This window comes from Jaculus jaculus, chromosome 14 (assembly GCF_020740685.1).
Source record: "Jaculus jaculus isolate mJacJac1 chromosome 14, mJacJac1.mat.Y.cur, whole genome shotgun sequence".
NCBI classification, from domain to species: Eukaryota; Metazoa; Chordata; class Mammalia; order Rodentia; family Dipodidae; genus Jaculus; species Jaculus jaculus.
The window spans coordinates 59,973,843-59,998,044 of record NC_059115.1 but is presented as its reverse complement, the minus strand read 5'-3'; positions in this window follow the sequence as shown (position 1 = coordinate 59,998,044).

Below are 24,202 nucleotides of genomic sequence, written 5' to 3'. Positions count from 1 at the left end.
TTCTCTGTTATCAAGAGCTTTCTTTACTTTCTTTCTTCTTTTGCTTTCAATGGACAGTCTTCTCACATCCCCTCTCTGCTGATTCAGAGAGCTTTTGTACTTAATATAAGCTTTTCCAGACTTGTTTTCATTCCGTAAGAAAGTTTCTCCTTTAATACTCATCCTTGGTGTGGAGGGATGGCTTAGCAGTTAAGGCACTTGACTGTGAAACCTAAGGAACCATGTTTGACTAACCAGATTTCATGTACAACAGACACACAAGGTGATGCATGCACAAGGTCACACATGCGCACAAGGTGGCACATGCATCTGGAGCTCAATTATAGTGGCAGAGGCCATGGCACTCTCTCTCTCTCTCTCTCTCTCTCTCGCTCGCTCGCTCGCTCGCTCATTTGCTCACTGTTACTCTTATTAAAAAGGCCAGTCTGTTGAGATTGCCTCAAAAAAAAAAAAACTCATCCTTCATTGCCTGTGATATTTATGTTTTGATTTTCACAAGATAAAGGATCAGGGGCCACTGACTCAGTAGAGCTTTGGTGACCCTTGAAAGCCTGACAGTCTAAACTATGTCCATCTAGTAGCTGAGATAAAGCGAGTTACACTGTAAACATACTTAGATGGTTTCAGGACTTTTTTTTTTTAGTTGTTGCTGTTTTGGGGTTTTTGGGGGGGAAAGGGAGGAAACACGGGACAGCAGATCCCCATGTCTCCCCACAAGCCACCTCCACCAAGGCAGGAGATAGAAGGAGAAAAGAAATGCTTGGCACCTACCCCTGCCCCCCCCCCCCCCGGGGAAAAGTAGGCCCATGCAGATAGAAGTTTTTTGTTGTTGTTGTTTTGTTTTGGTTTTTTTTTTTGAGGTAGGGTCTCACTCTGGTCCAGGTTGACCTGGAATTAACTCTGTCATCTCAGGGTGGCCTTGAACTCATGACAATCCTCCTACCTCTGCCTCCCGAGTGCTGGGATTAAAGGCGTGCGCCACCACGCCCAGCCAGATAGAAGTTTTTAAAGAAGGTTAATTTTGCTGAACATGCTGGCGCACGCCTTTAATCCTAATACTCGGTAAGCAGAGGTAGGAAGGTTGCTATGAGTTCAAGGCCAGCCTGAGACTACATAGTGAATTCCAGGTCTAAAGCAAGACCCTACCTCGAAAAACAAAACTAGGTGGCTCCAGAAAACCATTCTCCATGATGTTTGGTCCCCGATCTTTTCTCACATCTTTTTCGTATCTGTGTTTGGGCACCTAAATCATGACTATCCAAGCTGATGCCTGGTAACTAGTTTTTGTTTTTTTTTTTATTACTATGCTGTTTAATCCAAAAGTAATCCTCTTTTCTTCCTGTTTATCTGTTATGAAATGGAATGTGGTGTGTTTTAAACTAAAGTCAGTCACTCATAAGCCGCCTAGTCACTCTATGGTCAAAGACGGGCCACATAGACAGCAGTGGTCCCATAAGTTTATAATGGGGCTCTATTCGCTAGCGATGTCACAGCCTTGATAGTGTCCTAGCACACAGCTCTTTACCACATCCTCCTAGTGATTCTGGTGTGAAGAAGCCTACGAGCCAGCCATTCAGATAAAAGCAGATCACATACAGTTATATACTGTACACAGTAGTTCATAGTGATAATGAATGATGCTGCTGGGGGTTTATATATTTACTTGTATGGTTACGTTACGCTGTACTCAACCGTATGCCGTATTACTGAGGCTTGATCTCATCTAGCTTGTGTTCTTCTCTCCTCTTGATTGCATCCAGGGGCCATGTCAAGTGATTGGCCTTTACCACTTATACTGTGTAAAAATACTCACTCAATGGCAGCATCCCTCTGGAAGGCAATCCTTGCAAGTATATCTCTGTTTTCAAGCTTGCAGTGACTATAGTAAAACACACTGCTCTAAAAGGCAAACCCTGAGTAATCATAAGGATGGAGACTCTGAGCATTCCTGTAAGAAAGTTCTTTCAGTGGGCATCTCTTGCTGTAAGTCTGTGCACCCCAGCCCAGTGCGGAGGCAAGCCAGCTTCGGGAGAATTATCCTTTGAACTCAGGAAGCCATGTCATGAGGACCTTGCCCTACTCCGAAGATGTGTCTGGCATCTTAACGTTTGTTTTTAGCTTTCTTAAGGGATAGCCGACCCTGTTCTCAGCCCATAAACATTTTGATGTACAGAACTGAGGAGGAAGGAAGGAATGAGACAATAACACAGAGGAAGGACTGCCTTGAAAGAGGAGGGTCCTCAGTGGACCAGGAGTCATGGGAGAGGGGACGTGAGAGGATACAGGACAGGGAACAGGAACACATTATAGTATTGTCATATATTAAATTTCCCCAATAATTTTTTAAACCCTATATCTATTTGTAAACTGTACCTTGAGGTAACAATTGTATAGCTCAGTGGTAGAGCACTTTCCTAGAATATACACAGCCTTGAGTTCAATTCTTAGCACCACAAGTAAGTAAATAAATAGGACTAAAATTTGATTGTCTTTGGTATATGCATGCAGTTTTGGGAGCATCACCTTAATCAAGATGATAAGCATGCATATCATCTTAAAGTTTCCTTGTTACCATTCACTGTCTATCTTGTCCACCTCTCCGTGACATCCCTTTGCCAGGCAGTCAAGTGATCTGCTTTATATCACTCCATAAAATTTTCTTCAAGTATTTTATTTAAACATTTATTAATTAACCTATTTTGTTATATACTCTTTCAGTTTTTATTTATTTAATTGACAGAGGAAGAGGGAGAGATAATGGGTGTGCCACGGCCTCCAGCCACTGCAAACGAACTCCAGACACATGCACCCCCCTTGTGCATCTGGCTAACGTGGGTCCTGGGGAATCGAACCTGGGTACTTTGGCTTTGTAGGCAAACTCCATAACTGCTAAGCCATCCCTTCAGCCCTATTTTGTTATATACTTTAAAAGTTCATTCTTTTTAATCACTGGCGTCTCACTACATCAAGCATGTATTCAGTCAGCTCATGATGGACGCTTGGCATATTTCTGAATGCTTGTGTGTGGTGTGGGTGAGTGCGTCCCTTATGTGCATAGGAGAAGCCTGTGTGCTAGTGCGTGTGCACGTGTGTGTGTGTGTGTGTGTGTGTGTGTGTGTGTGTGTGTAGACCAAAGGTCAGCTTTGGGTATCTTCCTCAGTTTTTGCCCAACTTACTTCTTATTTTAAACAGGGTCTCTCTGTGAACCCTAAGCCCACCAATTTGGCTAAACTACCTAGCCAAGATACTCTAGGGGTCCTGATGTCTCCCACTCTCCAGGGCCAGGACTACAGGCATGCTTTTCCATGGGTGCTGGGGGGTCTGAACTCCTTCCTGTGAGTGACACCTCCGTGTAAGCATTTTGTTTTGCTTTGTCAGCAGCTTATGGGAGCTAGCTCAGAGTGCTGCTACCTGAGCAGAGACCGCCTTCCATTCAATTCAACCTACTTCCCATGCAAAGGCCTTTCCTCTCTTTCCCCTTGAGGCTGTCCTATCACAGTCTTTCATTTTACTTTTTTGTATCATATAACATTCACTATACAGACTTGTTCACTATACACTCAATATCTTTAGGTGAATTTTTTTTATCTTATTTTTATAGAGCGAGAGAGAAAGACAAAGAGAGAGAGAGAGAGAGATCAGGAAAATTTGTGCACCAGGATCCCAACCATTGCCATTGAACACCAGGTTCTTGCGCCACCCACGTGGGATCTGGGGAGTCAAGCATAGGTCCTCAGGCTTTGCAGGCAAGTGGCTTAACTACTAAACCATCTCTCCTGCCCTTTACCTGAATTTTTAAATAAGAGAAAAATCACAGGATTTTTTTCCTTATCCATATTTCATGATTTCCAGTACTCTTCTTTCTTTACTATATACCTGTATTTGTACCTAATAACAAATCCCCTTTATCCTAAAGACATCTTTGATCTGTTCTTGGGAATACAAGTCAGCTAGTGATGAATCCTTCCCATTTTTTATGTGTTTGTTGTTCTGAATGAGGCTTTTTTTCATCCTTCTTTCAGAAAGATGCTTTCAGGGGATGTAAAATTCTAGATTGACAGGTTTTCGTTTCTTCTAGCATTCTAGAGATACTGCACTTTTTTTCTAGCTGGAGAAAAGTCTCACCTCTGCCTTATTTTTATACCTCTATATATTTTCTCCTCAGTGTTTTTAAGACTGTGCCTCATTACTGCTTATAAATAATTTCACTGAAATTTTCACAGTATGGTTTTTATTTTTGTGAGAGTGTGAATGTATGTGCTAACATCTTATCAAATGGGTTAGGTATCCAAGTTTGTCATTATTAACAAATTTGAACAAAACATGTGGTCACTATATGTGAAAATGATTTTCATATTAATTAAAGTAAGTTGTTTGGTATACCAAAGCTGGAGAATGTCTAGCCTGAAAAACAGCATGCTCTGAAGCACCAGCAGACCCAAAGCATCACTGGCAATTTGCTTCATAAGGAGGAAGATAAAGAGGCCGGATAGCTAACTTAGTTTCAGTGATGGAATTTTAGAAGCTTTTTAAGTTGAGTGTGAGCAGGCCTGTAGTACCAACCAGGTCAAGAGGATTGTAGTTCCAAGACCAGCTACAATTACATCGTGGATTCCAGAACAGCCTGGGCTACACAGCAAGACCCTGTCTCACAAATATTAATTAAAACAGATAAAAATTTTGTTCATCTTTCAATATTCTGTTGAATTCCTATTGTTTCATTGCTCTATTCTCAGTTCACAAGTATATTGTTCATGTACTCTGAGGGGAGTGATAAAACATCAATCTCTCTCTCTCTTTCTCTCCGTGTGCATGTGTATTAATGACCAGTTCGCTATCACATGAATCAAGACATATCTAGGAATTTTGAGAAGCCACTCTCCACTTAGCCTTCTTTAATTGAAGGATTATGAAAGAACTCACTCACCAAACTATTCCCTCCTTGGTCTGTCAGAAATTTCTAACTTTCCTGTCACTCTCTAAAGTCCTTCTAAGGGTGCTGTGAATTTTGCCTAGACTAAAATTGACTTTTACCTGAGAAGAGTGGCATTGCCAGAGATTATTCTATCAAATTATTCCATTAGAACCTATTACCATTTAAAGGAATGCACAGTCCTAAGGGAGATGAGCTTTATGATAGACAAGGTTTGATTGCTAACAGAAAGGCTAACATGCACAGTGTGATAGTCAAATGTTAAGTGCAGACATATGTAGTAAGAGGCGAAGGGAGAATTCTCACCTGAGCATCAGTGGGAAGTCTTAAAGACAAACATCAAAGTAGCCTCACCATGCCCACAACCACAAAAAGTCCAGAGACTGTGTGCTTCATGTCTTTGCAGATGTGCAGACACATTTAAGTTACTCTGTCCAGAAAAAAATGGGGGGGGGGGCTGGAGAGGTGGCTTAGTGGTTAAGCACTTGCCTGTGAAGCCTAAGGATCCTGGTTCGAGGCTCGATACCACAGGATCCATGCTAGCCAGATGCACGAGGGGGCGCACACGTCTAGAGTTCGTTTGCAGTGGCTAGAGGCCCTGGCATGCCCATTCTCTCTCTTTCTCTGTCTGTCACTCTCAAATAAGTAAATAAAAATAAATTTTTTAAACCACTGGGATAGACATGACCAAGGATTGCCTTCGTGCTTTGCAATAGTGTCACCATGTTTATATCCCAGTAGCCAAAACACAGCTGTTAAGACTCTTCTCAGTAGTCAACGAACCAACTAATTCACACAGTGTCAGAACATACCAGAAGGCACATTAAGTGTGAAGGGCAGATTTTCCTGGTGAACCCAGAGAGGGGAAAACACAGTCCTTGTTCACTGCAATGTTATATTGGCTCTATTATTCAGCAATCAAAGAACAGCAAGCACGAGTCAAACAATCTTTTAGAAGTTTAGAGCAACTTGCTCTCATAAGTGATTATGTATAAAACCCCGAATATGCTTCTAAGTGATTGAACATTCTGTCCCACCTGTCACTCACTCATAGCAACCAACTGTAGAGAAATTTTCTCACCACCAAGGACTTTTCTCTTTCTCATAATTTCTTCGCGTAAGGTTTGGGAGTGACCAAGACCACAGAGACCACTCTTAGGCAAAGATGGAAGCTTTTATTCAGGACAAACATGAGCTTCCAGAACTGACTCTCAAGAGCAGAGCATAGTCAACTTGATTACAGAGAGTGGGCTATATAGAGCTCTTTGGTTAGGGGAAGGTGAGGAAGGGAAAAGAACTCCTTTGTTCTTTACATTAGCCATTTGAAATAGCTAGGGTGTGAGTCCAGAACAGTGACCAGGTGACCTGGGAGATAAGGAGGCAGGAAACCAAGACCTGGGGCATTTTAGGCAAGGAAGGGATGATGGCTGGGCGGTTCCTTGAGGAATGTGGATGACCCACTTCCTTGTGTCTCTGTCTCCCTCCTGCTGTCCTCAGTGACTCCATTTTGTCCTGACCTAACACTTTGCACTAAATTGTTCGACATGTCCTTCCGAACCACCAAGCAGCTGCTGCAATGCAGAAGCCACTTAGCTGTGAACAGTTCAAACAACTTACTGTTTTAGCGTCTTATCGAGATGAAGATGTTATGTTAATTCCACCATTATACATCATGTTATGGTTCAAAAGTGAATAGAACACAGAAAGAGGAGGGATGGAAATAAAATAGAATGATGGTTCAGTCTGGCATCTCGTGATTATGACACGGTAATCATTTTAGCATCAAAAAGTTTTAACTGTGTGGTTGGTATTAATTACTTGGAATTCATACTTGTAACATGCTGCCTCAGAGAATGAGACTATGGAATCAGCCTTTAAGATTTCCTGGCTCCACCCTACATAGCTGTGTGATGTTATCCATGTGACCTAGGCTGGTTTTCTGATGGATAACATGGGATGTGGTGGTGCTGCCTTCACAGGGTTGCTGTGAGATGTATAAAAAGTATGTATGTATATTGCTATTAGAAATGTGTTTGGCTGGGGATATTGCTCATTGGCAGAATGCTTGCCCAGCAAGCACAAAAATTCCCAAAACCTCAAAAAGTTTTAAAAAATGCAAATGGGATTGTGACTCTGGAAATGAGCCTTATTACTGATCACTACTATTTCCATCATCAACAGCAGTAGTATTTACTGAGTACTCACAACGCGGTTCCACACTGGGAGAATAAAGGCCCAATCACACACAGTGTCTATACCCAACAATTGTTGGTCTCATGAAGAATAAATACAGCTTCCCTGGGGACACAATGAGCTAACATATGTGCTTTAGCTTGTAATTCTGATTGCTGACTCCATAAAGGCTCAGAGAAGTGAGCGTCGGCTGAAACTGCTTTTGCTATAATAGGATTCTTAGGAGGACAATGCAAGCCTTGAAGAATAAGAAGGTTTCCAAAAGTTGCCATAGGGTCACCCATGGACATGTGGTCCACAGATGTGTTTTTCTTGGCCTATACGGTATACTTTGAACATTCTAATTAGTCACCAGCATTTAAAGTTAGATCGCCATGCCCCCTGCTTCACCCATTTAATTGCTTGCCTGGCTCCTGTCACGATTTGAGTTTGCAGTCCCCAATCTAGGGACTACACGCCCATTCTCACTGTCACTGTGAACATAAGCTTTGGTAAATATATTAGAGTGATTTATTTTTATTCTTATAGTGACACACAGTTATGCCTCACTGCCAAATAGCAGACTCATAAAAAAATTATTTTTGAAAGTAGTCTTCCTTCATAGAAATTAATTTCTAACCAGCCCAATTTGGATAGAATTTAACGAAAAACCATTTTTAAAAAAGTGTGATGATTTTTTTTCAATGGTTGTGTCTCTATTGTTACATTTTTATTGCACTATTGGGTTAGAATTTAATGAACTGTCTTTCCTAGGCAGAGGAATAGTTCGGCACAATGCACTGGGAGAATTTAACACAAATAATTGGCAACCAAACAAAAACTTCCTAAGACATAAGCTCACTTGGTCTTGGCTGAAGCTGAAAGGGCCACCAGGCACATGTGGGAAGTGATAAGACAAACGCAGAAGTTTGTATCTATAACGATCAGCTTCCGTCCAGCTCATTGTTAAAGGCAGGATCCCAAGTCCTGAAAGCCTTGAGTAAGTCAAGACTGGGGCACACAACCCCAAATACCTGAAATAAACAGATGTTTATAGGTGATTTTTCTCACAGCCCCTAGATATTGTATGCCACTCAGGGCCACATGGGTGTTTTCCTGGAGAACAGAGCGAACCACCAGCAGCCCTGGAAAACAGGCTTAATTATGACCAAAGGCTGGGGTAATGCTTGGTCCCAACAAGAGGATCTGATTGGCTTGACCGAGTACAAAGCTGGTGGGGAGGTGAAAACATTAGGGTGAAGACCAGCTGATCTAATTGCAACTAGCCATCCTCTTTAGGTGTGTGTGGGGAGGAGGGGGATTTTTGGCAACAGTTGAGGGTAAATAATAGCTAGTCCCTGAGGCTCTGTGAGGTTCCCAAGGTGGAGGCAGGGGATGGAACTTCAGGACACACTGAAGTAGAGAAACAGGAGCAAAGTAGCCTTTTGTTTTGTTTTGTTTTGTTTTTGTTTTTGTTTTTGTTTTTGTTTTTGTTTTTGTTTTTGTTTTTCAAGGTAAGGTCTTTTTTTTTTTTTTACTTGAGAGCGACAGACACAGAGAGAAAGACAGATAGAGGGAGAGAGAGAATGGGCGCGCCAGGGCTTCCAGCCTCTGCAAACAAACTCCAGACACGTGCGCCCCCTTGTGCATCTGGCTAACGTGGGACCTGGGGAACCGAGCCTCGAACCAAGGTCCTTAGGCTTCACAGGCAAGCGCTTAACCGCTAAGCCATCTCTCCAGCCCTCAAGGTAAGGTCTTAACGCTACTCCAAGCTGACCTGGAATTCATTCTGTAGTCTCAGGGTGGCCTCGATCAGCCAAGGACAAGCCCCAAGAAGAACAAAGAGATGCCACCATGCCTGCCATGGCAGAATTAGAATTTACATCTGAAGCCAGGGGTGGTGACACATGCCTTTTAATTCCGGCACTTAGGAGGCAGAGGTAGGAGGACCGCCATGAGTTTGAGACCACCCTGAGACTACAGAATGAATGCCAGTTCAACCCGAGCTAGAGTGACACCCTACCTCGAAAAATCAAAAACAAACAAAAAAAGGAACTTGCATCTAATCCAGTCTCATCAAAGATGACTACAAAATTCCCTTAGCAACAGCGCTTCCTACTTCTTCTTCAACATAGCACCTGGATAGGCCGGCCCCTCCTGAGCCAAACCCTTTTGTCCACAAACCAGTCGGGTCTCTAACCCAAGTCTGGTGGCAAAACCCGTCCTAACTGGATGTCTGGCCCATATAAGTGGTCCTGCCCGGTGCGGAGTGCGTCTCTCGCTCTTTCAGCTGTCTTCTCCTGGCATCTGACTCCTCACTCCCTCTTTGTTAAGCTCCTTCCCCTTCCCAGCCTGGCTAGGAGGAGACATTTCTTTCTTTTGCAGCACTTTCCTGCCTTGGTTTTGGGTGTTCTCCCGCTTAGTTACCCGTATCATGTTCCTCTGAGCTCTGGGCCCTTTGCCATCTAATGTGTTGGCATTCTTCTGCGTAAAGGGGAGGGGCTCCTGCTTTCATGCTTTTGTCTGTGTGTCTGTGCGTCTGTGTGTCTGTGTATGCCACCTTTTCCTTGGACTTCTCCCCTGGAGATTTCCCTCTCTCTCCATTCTTCCCCATCCCTTTCCAGCCAGGTAAGGAGGAGAATTCTTTTCTGATTTGAATCTTTCTAGCCTTCCCATGGATACCATTTTTCCGTAAATAAACCTCATAATTCATAATTCACCCTTCCTGGAGTCCATTTTCTTAATTCTTTGTTAAAATGGATAAGAGCCTAAAAGTTGGGGGTTCACAGGTCTGTCTCCCCTAGCCCCCAAATCCTGAAACAGTAGTTTGGGTTTATCCTAATGTCTTGCCTATTAAATACCAAATAGGATGTTTCAATGGCCTTTTGTGCCATAAGTATGTTTAAACAAAGTGCTTGGTTTTTATAATATTATAATATAATATTATAGTTTTTTTAAGGTATAAAATATTATACTATATGTCCTTTACCAATAAACTCAGGCTATGAATCTCCATACCACATCTTTTTTAATAAATTCCTACAGACCATGTTTGATACACTCAGAGGTATGGGTTCTATGATCCAATTCTCCATTTTTTCTCCCCGTGTTCATTATTGGATGATTTCCTGATAACTTTGCCTTCCACATAACCTTGGTTTGGTGACTTTAAATTGGCTTTTCATAAAATACAGGGGTTGACTCACCCTCCTGATGGCTAGCTAGAGTTTGACACTAACAGACAGCGAGATGTCTGTGAGGCCCAAAGAGGTAACATAAAAGGGCTCTGGCACCAAGTAGAGTGGAGAATGGGATAATGGCCCTTACCCACTGCTTCCCTGAAGTAAGGATGCCTCCTGGGTTAACTTACAAGATGGTTCTCTTCCCAGTCACATTAGGTTAACTGAGATGTTTTAACAAGTAAGAATGTCAGTGATTTCCCAATAAAAGTACCACAGAAAAGCAAAGGTAATATTTTTCAAAGGCACAAACTAATCTCAGAAAGATTCTGTATGATTAAAAATTACACAATTTGGGCTGGAGAGATGGCTTAGTGGTTAAGCGCTTGCCTGTGCAGCCTAAGGACCCCGGTTCGAGGCTCGGTTCCCCAGGTCCCATGTTAGCCAGATGCACAAGGGGGCGCACGCATCTGGAGTTCGTTTGCAGTGGCTGGAAGCCCTGGCGCGCCCATTCTCTCTCTCTCCCTCTATCTGTCTTTCTCTCTGTGTCTGTCGCTCTCAAATAAATAAATAAAAATAAGAAAAAATTACACAATTTAAAATTGTGTATTATATATTTCACTATATTTCTTGAATTTCTACTTGACCTAACAGTGAGTTTGGATGTGTCTGTATGTCTCAGCCTTAATTGCTTCAAATATATGTATTTGTGGTACAACATATATTTCTTCAAAATGAGTCACTAACCTACATATTAAAATTAAGACATCAGTTTGCCAGAATTTTTTTTTCACATTTCCATAGAATTTTTGTTTCAACTTTCACTTAAAAAATATTACCACACACTGAAAGAGACGTTTCTGGGATTTTTGTTTGTTTGTTTGTTGTTGTTGTTGTTTTTTGTTTTAAGTAGCATCAATGGTATTAAGCTTTGCAACAATAACAAACAATAAATAGGCCTTTTGACCTGTAGGTTAGAGATTGGGTAGGTTATCTTTGCCTCAATATTGTCTGTTAGGTAGCATTATATCAGAATTCTGATTGTCACAAACAATGTGTTTGCTGGTCTTTGCAGAGAAATTCCATGTCAGAGTGGGTTTTCATTGCTCCACGGAAACCGCACTGCCTTCACTCAGGGTCAGTGCAGAGTCTCTCCTGAAATGACTCTTCTATGAATTCAATGCATAAATTTAACATCTGAAAAGAATTTCTGATATTCCTAATACATCTCTTAAATGGATTTAAAAAATCTGATGCAAAAGGCAAGCAAACTAATGTAAGATATTTTAAATGGTGATATAAGCTTCCCTACACATTCATCATAATTTTATTAGTATTCTTTTGATCAGAAAATATATACAGTGACCTAAAATCTATTTCTTCTTAATAGTTGGGCTGGCGAGGTTGGTCAGTGATTAAATGCACTTGCTTACAAAGCCTGACAGCCTCTGTTCGATTCCCAAGTACCCACATAAAGCCAGAGGCACACAAAGTGGGGCATATGTGGGGCATTCCTTTGCAGCAGTGCTAAGCCCCAGTGTACCCATTTTCATTCTCTCTCTCTCTCTTTCTTGTTCTTTCACTCTCCTTATAAATAAATAAACAAAAATGTTTTCTAAAAAAGAACTAGGTTTGTGCCTTGTTTTATTGTATCTTAAAAAGTTTATTATTGCATCAGAATTATCTTCCTCAGTTAAAAGAGTGATTTTTAGTTACATGAATATTTAAGGTCCTGTCAAAACACAACTGATATCATCAAGGGGTGTTAGGCTTGTTTTCTCTGCCAATTAAAGAGTTAAAGGGTAGGAAAGGGTATAAAATAACAAGTTAACTTCAAAGTAAGGGGTAAAGAAAGCAGAGAGAACACAGACTCCTCAGATATGAGTAGATTCCAAAGCTGGAAAATCCAGTAGGAGATGGACTTTTATGAAAAATCATTAAGGCAGCCCATCCAGAGTCCATCAAGTCAGCTTAAATAAAGACAAAGGGGCCTGGAGAGATGGCTCAGCAGTTAAGGCACTTGCCTGAAAAGCCTAACAGCTGGGGTTTGATTCCCCGTGCCCACATAAAGCCAGATGTACAAAGTGGCACATCCACCTGGAGTTCCTTTGCAACGGCTGGATGTCCTTGCACATCCATATTCATAGTTTCTCTGTCTCTGCCTCTCTCTTTCTCTTTCTCCCTCTCTCCTTGCAAATAAACAAATGTAAATAATTTAAGGGGTGGGGGGAAGGCAAGGTGCTGGTTGCTCCAGGACACAGCCAGGTCTCTGCAAGTCACAGAAAGCCAGCCAAGCGAGCTGGCTGTCGGGGAAAATTCACTTGGGCCAGGACGGAGGAGGAAGTGGGATCACCCCCTTACCATCTTAGGTTAGAATGGCTTGATAAGGCCCTCTTCCCTGTCTGTCTGCCTAGCCAAGGAAACTGCCTATCCCCTGTAGCGTTCCAGTCTTTGCTTTCAGAAGCCACCCTAACTGCTGTTAGGAAAACGGGGGCTGTGACTATTCTAACTTCTTCATGCTGACGAAGGGGGCGATGTTAGGCTCCAGTGGTCATCTAACATGACTATCTAAGAGCCCATGGTAGAACATTCTGGCCTGATGATCAGCTTCTGGGTACTGGAGCATCTCTATTTTTTTGGCATTTGGGACTGTACCTGTAACACTACAAAGGAGCTTCAGTGACATCCTAAGCAAAGAGTTCAAGTTCCTCTCAAGGTCAGGAACTTTTAGTATCATGAGGAAAAGAGGGTCTGTGACCCCGTTCAAAGTAGCAAATCGGCCTCATTAGGGTTCCAATTCTCGTAAACTTTCAGGCTCTAGAGGTAGATCAAAGGGACCCAGGTAAATAAAGTTAGATGGCTATAGGACCATTTGCATGGGCCAAATGTAAATGAGAGGAGATAAAGCTAAAACAGCAGTTAAGTATACAAGGTCTGAAGATTAAAAGAACGGAACTTAGGATTACAAGTAGGCATAATTTCCGTTCCTTCCACCGTGAAACCCACTTCCAAAGCCGTTCATCACATGGCACAGCAGTGTCACGTGCTCTGAATCTCTTCTGGTAGATTTTGTAAAGCAGATGAGACATCAGTAGAGTTATTAGAAACATGTTCAAGACATTCGGCCGGATCATGGCACATGTGCTATTTATTGTGAGCTGTCTGTGAGAATGTCTTCCTCATCATTTGAACCTCAGAATTAAGAAGGGTGATCCCCTGAACTGTTTCATTTCAAGCCTTTTAAGTATATTTAGTGAGAGTTTCTATATGGCAAGCGGCATCCTCTAAGTCCTATAGATGGGATAAAAATGGAAGCTAAGGGCTGGAGAGATGGCTTAGCGGTTAAGCGCCTGCCTGTGAAGCCTAAGGACCCCGGTTCAAGGCTCGGTTCCCCAGGTCCCACGTTAGCCAGATGCACAAGGGGGCGCACGCGTCTGGAGTTCATTTGCAGAGGCTGGAAGCCCTGGCGCGCCCATTCTCTCTCTCCCTCTATCTGTCTTTCTCTCTGTGTCTGTCACTCTCAAATAAATAAATTAATTAATTAATTTAAAAAAAAGATGGAAGCTAAATAATCACACTATTGAAAAACACCTTGGGGGCTGGAGGGATGGCTTAGTGGTTAAGGTGTTTGCCTGCAAAGCCAAAGGACCCAGGTTCTATTCCCCAGGACCCACGTTAGCCAGATGCACAAGGGGGCGCATGCATCTGGAGTTCGTTTGCAGTAGCTGGAGGCCCTGGCACACCTATTCTCTCTCCCTCTCTCTCTCTCTCTCTCTCTCTCTCTCTATTTTTCTCTTTCAAATAAATAAATAAATGAAAATAAAATATTTTGTAAAAAAGAAAAGAAAAACACCTTGGGTCCATTGATGCAGCATAGGTAAATTGGCAGGGTTTTCTAGGACTTTTACTTGTCTCTATATCCAAGGAAATTCTCAATCTGTCCTGGGAGTATTCGGGGCCAAAGGTTAATGCCACAGAGCTGTTGGGTGCTATTGATGTCTGCCCGATGCATTCTGGCCTCAGAACCCATTCAGTAGCAAACCATTCTGACTGGTGAAAGACAATGACATTTTGGCATGACAGGAAGGACCCGTTGTAGATGCTGCACATCACTAAGATATTTCAGATGAGTATGGTTTTGTGGTTTCAAGCATAAGGGGGCTTCCTGAGTTACGCAACCTTTGGTTGGTGTCATCCACATGTATATGTTTTCTAGATTTGAAAATAGCTGTCTTGATATCTATGGATTTTTTTTGTTGTTGTTGTTGTTTTGTTTGTTTTGTTTTTTATTGTAAGACCAGAATTACTAGAAAGGGTGAGGGACATACTTTTGTAGGGCTTTGTCAGTATCCCCTTTTGAAAAGTTCTTTCTATGTCCCTTTTCATTCCTCGTGGAATTAATAGGATATACAGAAATGTCCCATCTAGGATCCTGATTGAAGGTGGGAGAGCTGGTCTGGCTTGGTTAATGTACTCTTGCAATTGATTCCAGTCATCACTTTGAAGAAGAGATACCCATCAAGGGAATTTTCATATTATCTATATTAATATTTCTTTCTTTAATAATCCTTTATTGACCATTATAAAAAAATGTTTTCTGAATGATATACCACACTTTCTGAAAATAATGAAGATTAAAAGAAATGCATGCTGTTACTCAACCTAAAACTAAATAACAGAAGCCTTCTTTACTAGTATTGTTTCCAAATAAAATCATTTGTCTCAAATAAAATTCACATTTTTTTTCTATTTTCATGCATCCAAATAACAAGGAAGGTCTGGATCTCATACTTTATGCTTGCGCTTAAATTCCCAGAACAAATGAGAGAAGTAAAAGCATTTTATACATGTGTGTGCTTCAGTGTGTGCCTCTGGTCTGTATTAGGCCAGCAGTATTTCTAGCAATAAATTACCCATACACCCTAAATCACAAACTTTGAAAAGTGCTATTGTTTTTAGTTTTTATAAGCATGGATAAGCAAAATGTGTCAAGTTTTATAACACAAAAATTCGAGAGAATATTTCCAAGACTTTTTACCATAGGGCATCCTTTCATATCATAATTATGAAAAATATGTTCCTATCATTCCTTATTAGATTAATATTTGAAAGTTACACATTGTAAACAACTCCTACAAACTTTTAAATTAAGAATAATAGGGAGCTAGAGAGATGGCTTAATGGTTAAGGCACTTGTTTGCAGAGCCTAAGGACCCAGGTTTGATTCCCCAGTACACAAATATGCTCAAGGTGGTACATGCGTCTGGAGTTCATTTGCAGTAGCTGGAAGTTTTGGCATGCCCATTCATTCTCTCTCTCTTTCTGACTTTCTTTCCAATAAATAAATAAAAATTTTTAAAAAAAGTAATACATAGAAACTTGCCAGAAGTGGTGGTAAAGCCCTTAAATCCCAGCACTCCGGAGGCAGAGGTAGGAGGACCACTGTGAGTTTAAGCTTGGGAAATATAGTGTAAGTGCCAGGTCAGCCTGGGTAGAGTAAACCCTGCCTGGAAAAATGTCTAAAAATTATTAGAATAGGCTCCAAGAGAGCAACAGTTGAGTTAGTATTCTACAAATATGTACACAGACTATCATGTCAATTGAAGAACATAATATAAAATTAAAGTAGCCATTAAAACTGTTAGAAGATTTGGGCTAGAGAGATGGCTTAGCAGTTAAGGGTATTTGCCTGCAAAGTCAAAGGACCCAGGTTCGATCCCCCAGGACACCTGTTAGCCAAATGCACAAGGGGGCACACGCATCTGGAGTTCATTTGCAGTGGCTGGAGGCCCTGGCACGCCCATTGTCTCTCTCTCTCCCTCTTTCTCTGTCAAATAAATAAAAATATTTTTTAAAAAACTGTTACAAGATTTGAGAATGATAAAGTCCCTCTGGGTTCTGGATGGGCTTAGAACTCTCCAAACCAGTGTCTCCCAAGCTTTTTACTTACAATTAGCAAAGAATTGATAAGCATAGACACAAGAAATGATGGGTTATGAAAGATCTGACAGAGAGAGAGAGGAAGCAGAAAAGCTTCCAAACTGAGAAGCTGAGAGATCCTAACCAAAAAGGGTTTCCTTATTCTCTTGGAGATGTAAATTAGGCATCCAGTTGAGATGAGCCTCATTGTCAAGGTCAAATGTCTACTGAGGAAGTTGATTGGTTGCAGAGTCAGGAAGGAAAGCACTCATTCAGGAAGAGCCTGGGTCTAGGAAAGAAGCCTGGAGAAACTGTTAGCATGAAGAATCAGAAAGCTAGCTGGTCCCTATGGCCTATTTGAATCTGCCTGGAGTTCCCTTCTCTCACCAGGGCAGGTGGCCATCTATGTCCTTTTGTGCCTGCAAAAGAAGACTATTTCACCCTTAATCTCTATCAAAATTCAAGAGTACTGGAAGATAATTTCAAGATGTTATTCTCATAATGTTTTAAACTATTTAGGATAAAGTATCCATTTTGTTCCTTGGGACACATCTTGCATCAACTCAGACAAACTAAAGATTTGCTGTAAAAAATAAATGTACCAAAAATTGCCAGGAGAAAATTTAAATAAACAGTTATTGAATCACAAGGTAAAATAACCTTGATAACCACACATAGGGGAAAGGGGATTCCTCAAAGAAAAAAATTAAGTATAAATTTCAAGAGAGTGCCTTTTACCACTGACCCATCTTCCCAGCCCTAAATGTTTGTTTATTTTTGTGGAACTGAGGATTGAACCTGTAGTCCCATGAGCCACGTCATCAGCTCCTCTAAATATAAATTTCAAAAATTGCTACAAAGCTAGAAAGATGGCTTAGTGGTTAAGACACTTGCCTATGAAGCCTACGGACCCAGGTTTGATTCCCCAGTACCCACATAAGCCAGATGCAAAGGATGACACATGTGTCTTTAGTTCATTTGCAGTGGCTGGAGGACCTGGTATGACCATGCTTTTGATATCTGCCTGTTTCTCTCTCTGTCTCTCTGACTCAAATAAAATATTTTTTTAGAATCACTGCAAATATAACAGGAAATACCTGAAACTACCTTTAAAATAGAGAAGAGAAAAGTAACCTTCCCTATCTATTTTATAAGATATACTTTCTGTACTAATTTTCCACTGAAGTCTCGCTTGAGAAATGCCAGAGGGCACATTAATATACCTGGGAAGCTTAGAAGCATCACACAGATATCAGAGACCAGTCCCTCCTATCTCACAACTCGAGGGAAGATCAGACCCCTAAGTACCAAAGCTGCTTTTCTCTGAAGATATTTGCATACATTTTCAAACTCAGGCTAAAGTTAGGCAGCATTAAGTTATAAGACAGGAAAAAAAAAAAAAAAAAAGAAGGACCTTGATTCTACTTAAGGATTGAAACCACATAGAAGATAGCTTATAACTATAATATAATTAAGCCAGAAACCAAAAGAAAGTTCTGAAAGGTAATAAATTAGTATTTATCTCAATAAAGTAAATATAGGAGCATTAAAAAAAACCCTCAGAACCTAAGAAAGATGAAATGATAGTCACAACAGAAGAGAATAAACACAGAGAAAACAGATATACAATAGATGTAATAACAAAGAAAACTAAATTTAATTAGTTACAAAACAAACAAATACAGGGAATAGTTATGAAAAAGAAGACACACATAACTAATATCAAAATAAAATATGGATCATTAACTTTGATATTGTAGTCATTACAGTAATATGAAACTATTTAAATTTTATGGTAAGAAATTTATAGTATTAAAAAGCAGACTCCTTTATGACTATAATTTATCAAAACTCAAGGAAAAGAATAGAAAGATACTTTCCTATAACCCTTAAAAAGGAAATCAGTAGTTGTTTTTTAAATTTTTAATGTTGTTTTTAATTTTTTGAGGCAAGATCTCACTCTAACAAAGACTAACCTAGAATTCATTCTGTAGTCCCAGGATGACCTTGAATTCATGGTGATCCTCCAACTCCTATCTCACAAGTGCTGGGATTAAATGCCCGACCTTTTCTTGTGTGTTTGTTTTGGGCTTTTTTTCAATGATTTATTTATTTATTTGCAAGCAGAGAGAATGGGCATGTCAGGGTCTGTACCCCTGAGACTTCACTCCAGATACATGTGCCACTTTTTGCATCTAGCTTTATGTGGGTACTGAGGAATTGAACCCAAGTTGCTAAGCTTTGTAGGCAAGGGCCTTAACCACTGAACAATATCTCCAGCCCTGTTTTTACTTTTTTAATAAGCAAAAATATTTGAAAATTAGAACAAACAGGAAGCAGAAAATAACATCGACAACCTTTAATCTCACATGGTTCCACTGAAAAGTTTTTCTGAAAGTTAATGTATAAATCAATTCCCTTTTACACAATTTTATCAAAAATTTTAAATGTGACCATACATCCAGTTCATTTTAGAAAACCATCATAATCCTGGAATCAAAATCCTACAAGGAAATTAATAGGAATTGCTTCCCATTGTCATTTATGGATACACAAAATCTTATAAATAGAAAGTGCCATGAAATTTGGCAAGATAGCAAAAGCTTAATACATCATACCAAAATGAATATAAGAATATAGTTTGGGGCCTAAGGAGAGATTGCTCAGTGGTTAAAGGTGCTTTCTTGAAAAAATTGGCCACCCAGGTTCAATACCCCAGTACCTACATATAGCCAGAAGCACAAAGTGGCTCATGCATGTGAAATTCATTTGAAGTGGCAACAGACCCTGCCTGGCCCATTCATCCTTATTCTCTCTCTCTCTCTTTTTCTCCCTCCCTCTTTTTCTCTCAAGTAAGTAAGTAAAATATCAAAAATTGGTTTTTTGTAAATATTAGAAAATTAATAGTAATTTAATTGAAAGAAAATTTAGGTAATATCAGTAGATATGACTTAAAAGTGACAAACTTTAAACTCATAATGAATTATTAAGGAAAAAAATCAGAAACTAAGAATAGAAGCTAGTTCCTAAATTTGATAAAAGATATCTATTTTCTAAAAGCCTGCCATACTTATGATTAAATAGTAAAAGTGTTTGCTTTTCAATCATGTACAAGGTGAGCATTGGGTACCATAGAGGCCCTGTCCAGTTTACTAATGGAAGAAAAGGAAATGAGGGCAAGAAATAATGCATCAGAACAAGAAGAGCTAACAGTCTCATTACTCTTGATTGATTTTATATATATGTGTGTGTGTGTGTGTGTGTGTGTGTGTGTGTGTGAATGTTATATTATAAAGTAATTAAGTCATTTGATTTGATGAGAAAGATTTTTTTTTTTTTTTTGGTTTTTTAAGGTAGGGTTTCACTCTAGCTCAGGCTGACCTGGAATTCACTATGTTGTCTCAGGGTGGCCTTGAAATCACAGTGATTCTCCTACCTCTGCCTCCCGAGTGCTGGAATTAAAGGTGTGCACCACCATGCCCTGTGAAAACGATTTTTGAGATTGCTAGATCCAAAAATAATTTGCACAGCTAGGTGGTGTGGTGCATACCTTTAATCCCAGCACTTGGGAGGCAGAGGTAGGAGAATTGCTGTGAGTTAGAGATCGCCATGAGTTTGAGGCCACCCTGAGACTGCATAGTGAATTCCAGGTCAGCCTGACCCAGCAGAGTGAGACCCTACCTCAAAAAACCAAAAAAAAAAAAAAAAAAGGACCGAGCATATTTGTAACAATAAACACCAGTATTTACTTTAAAGTAAAACAAGTAAGACAATGTGGTGTTACCATAAGGACGGATAAAGTCGATTGAGTCAAAACCTAGCCTCACACATAAGTAGACTGCTACCGCCTGACAGAGACAGCACTGAAGATCAGCCTAGAAAGAACAGGCTCTCCAAGGAAACATCATGCGCACCTCCTGTCTCCACCATCTTGTCCCAGCTACTTGAGCGGATTCCTTCTATGATCCACCTCCTCCACTCCCCCACCAGCTCTGTTCTCTCCCTCCACGTGGTGCACATATGCCCAAATATCGCCGAAGACTGATGCTTGCTGCGTTAACATTTCTGTTCAAATATCGCCACCTCAGAGTGGGCTCCTTGGCTGGTCTTCAACAAAACAGCCATCGCCATTGTTTTGATGTTGTTGTCGTCTTAAGTCTCCTGCACCAACTTCATGCTGCTTTGTGCTCAGCGCGCTCTGGAGCATGACATGCAAAATGTATGCCCTGCCGCCATGTCCCCAAGTCTTGATCCACCACCCAAGACATCGCAGATCTTCATGGTCATACGTTGCATGTGAAAATGAAATATATCTAAAATGTTCAAAGGAAATAGTATCGTTTGTTTATTACGTAAGAAGGATTTTGAAACTTAAACACTGAATGCAGTTAAGCAAAGAGAGATGGGAGAACCTCCGGTAATGATCCGTGCGAAGATAGCGCCCACAATGAACGTGCGCACATTGTCATGCGAACCAGGAACCTTAAGAATAAATGCATGACTTCATATTCTATGGCAAGAAATTATGTCCAAGGGAATAATTATAAAATGTAGTTCCTGTTTGACCAAAGCTTTTGATCATGACATCAGTGATACAAGCATAAAACAGAAATAACATCAGCAGTCAGGTATGGTGGCGCACGCCTTTAATCCCAGCACTTGGGAGGCAGAGGTAGGAGGATCACTGTGAGTTCGAGGCCGGCCTGAGACTACATAGTGAATTCCAGGTCAGCCTGGGCTAGAGTGAAACCCCACTTTGAAAAGCCAAAAAAAAAAAAAAAGAAGAAGAAGAAAGAAAGAAAGATATAATATCGGCATAAAAACAGATAACAGCTAGGATAATTTTGTGCATTTACATAGGCTGTTATGATTTCTCCCCTAAAACACGGATTTACAAATAAATAATGTGTCAAATCACTTGAGACAACATGGGCTAGTGGATAGTTGGGATAGAAAATTAATCTGATTGTAGAATACCAAGGAAAGTGCTAAATTATGTGTCTAAAAAGTAGAAAATATCTATCTTAGATTATTAATATAATACTATGTGAATAATGTAATTTTTAAATAATTTTATATATTTTCCTGGAAAGTGGGGGTGGGGCGTAGATCATTAAACTCTCAAAACTTCTGCGCAAACTTTCTCTTATAGTTCTTTTTTTTTCATAAGTTGGTCCAACACACGTTATTTGTCTTATTAGTTATAAAAATTCTCAATATTATTTCCAGTCACATCCTCATCAGAAGTGTGACATTGTTTAAGCCATTTCCTGTGTAACAAACTTCTTCTCCTCTCCCATTTTACCTCAACGAGCTTGCATCAGCCTTCCCTCAGCGTCTTACAGCCGTCATGTACCGTCTTCTCTCAAACAGTGGAGATCTAGGAAGATGCCTCCAGCCCAGTTTCCCCCTGTCAACTGTGAGGCCAGCCAGGATCCTCCATTGCTTCCTGCTGAGATTCCCTCCCTGTGCAGCTGCATTCTTGCTACTCTTTTGAGTGCCCCAACATGTTTGTGTGCAACTGTTTGGGGCTGCCAGCAGCCATTCTCTCACTTGCCCTGGCTGTGGCGATCTCCGTGTGACATTAGCAGTTGGGCACAGCTCCTGTTCCATCCAGCAGGGGAGACCTTCTGGAAGAGACTTCAGGAGATTGCAGCTAGCCCTTCAGGAGGAGATAAAACATGTCCACGCTTGTTTCAACATGGGGGAGACCAGTCCCACAAAGAAGCTGTTGTCCACCTATGGGATCTGGGTATGTGTTGAGATGACTTTTCTAGGAAGGGTGGAAAAACTGCCAAAGACTGAGATTGCATTCCCAAGTCTCCCTGTACAGAATGCTGGAATAGCACTTCTGATGTGTGTGTGTGTGTGTGTGTGTGTGTGTGGTGGGGGTGTTTATTTGTTCACTGCTTTGAGACAAGATCTTGCTATGTACGCCAGACTTGGTCTTGAACTCATGGCAAACCTGCTTTAGCTTCCTGAGTGCTGGACTTACCTACATGTATGTGTCTGGCTGGCATTTTATTTTTCAATAAGCAGATGTAATGACAGTGTACCCTGTGTAGTCTGAAAATACCATAAACACTTTCTCAACTCCACTGAACCTTCCAGGTCTTCAGAGACTACACCTGTCCCCCAACTTCAGTCTTGAGAGAGGAACAAGATCTTATAGGTTGGATTTGCCAACAAAAGACAACTGAACTTCGGCAAAAAAAAAAAAGAAGGGCTGGAGAGATGGCTTAGTGGTTAAGTACTTGCTTGTGAAGCCTAAGGACCCTGGTTCAAGGCTCCATTCCCTAGTACCCACGTAAGCCAGATGCACAAGGTGATGCATGCATCTGGAGTTCGTTTGAGTGGCTGGAGGTCCTGGTGCACCCATTTTCTCTCTCTCTCTCTCTCTCTCTCTCTCTCTCTCTCTCTCTGCCTCTTTCTCTGTCTGTCTGCCACTCTCAAATAAATAAAAATAAACAAAAAAATTTTTAATAAAGGAATAACCTATCTTTTCCCCCAGGATTTTTATTTCTTAATTTACAGATAAAATTGCATGCAGTTATTTTATCAGATGATTTTTGATGCATAGACACATTGTAGAATGACTAAATCTGGTCAATTAGCATGTGTATCACCTCCCATAGTTATCATGCATTGATGAGAACATTTAGCATTCACTCTTTTAGCATGTTTCAAAAATACAAGAGCAGCCTAACTTTTTTTTTTTTATTTCATAGCTTGGGATGGTCAGATTTCCCTAGCATGTGACATTATACATTTGGGTAGCTCCTTCTTACAGGGCACTACCATGTCCCTCTTTTATGCCACCCGATGGGATTGACTCGCTGGGGGCCTTTGCTGAACCAATGTAGCATAACAATTTTGTTTGTTGCTATTTTTCAGAATCTTGGTTTGCTTTCCCAATTAAGTATCTTTTCCTCTTGAGCAGCTGAGGATGCAAGGACTCTCTCCAGCAAATTATGGTAAGAGAGCACAGACTTACCTATTCTTTTTTTTTTTTTAAGTTAAACTTCTTTTATTTATTTATTTATTTGAGAGAGACAGACACACAGAGAGAAAGACAGATAGAGGGAGAGAGAGAGAATGGGCGCGCCAGGGCTTCCAGCCTCTGCAAACGAACTCCAGACGCGTGCGCCCCCTTGTGCATCTGGCTAACGTGGGACCTGGGGAACCGAGCCTTGAACCGGGGTCCTTAGGCTTCACAGGCAAGCGCTTAATCGCTAAGCCATCTCTCCAGCCCAGACTTACCTATTCTTAATAACATGCTACCCTGACAGGATTCTTCTGTGGGAAATCTTGCTTGCTATTAAGTTCTACATTATGCCCGTGGTCCATGCGAGAAATCGAGTAGGTTCCCTACAGGTGTGTATCCGTGCCTTTGCTGCCCCTATAAATGATACTATGGACTCTGCCATACTCACATTTCTTTGCCTAACCTTCACTGCCTTCCCCCATGCCACATTCAGCTAACAAATAGTTCTCAAGGTCATCTGCACACAGGAAAGATTAATAAGTTTGCACAGGGGGAACCATATATCTAGGAAACAAGGAGCTTTGCAAATATAATTATAATACAGCCCCTGCCATAAATATTTCTCAATCTGGAAATACATCATCCTTTTCCACTTCTCAATGGCCAAGACATTGAACCAAAGTAAGTCCATTATGTCTGGAGCAGAAGCTACCAGTCATATTTTCAAACATCAGTGACCTTTCTTCTCTTTTAACCAGGCAGCATGGTTTAATTTGTGTGGTACTTTATAGGGGCTAAGGATCTGGGTATGTTTCAGAAATAGAAAGTTACAACATATTTCAGGGGCTTTATTTCCTAATTCCTTCATCACTTTCCTCCCAGATCCTTTTCGAAGAATTCCCATGTCTATAAAAATCAGGCATAATGATTAAAAACCTCAGTCACTTGTTTCACACTTATATATTCATTGTCAGATAAATTTATTTTTAAACTAATTTCAACTTATTCAATTTA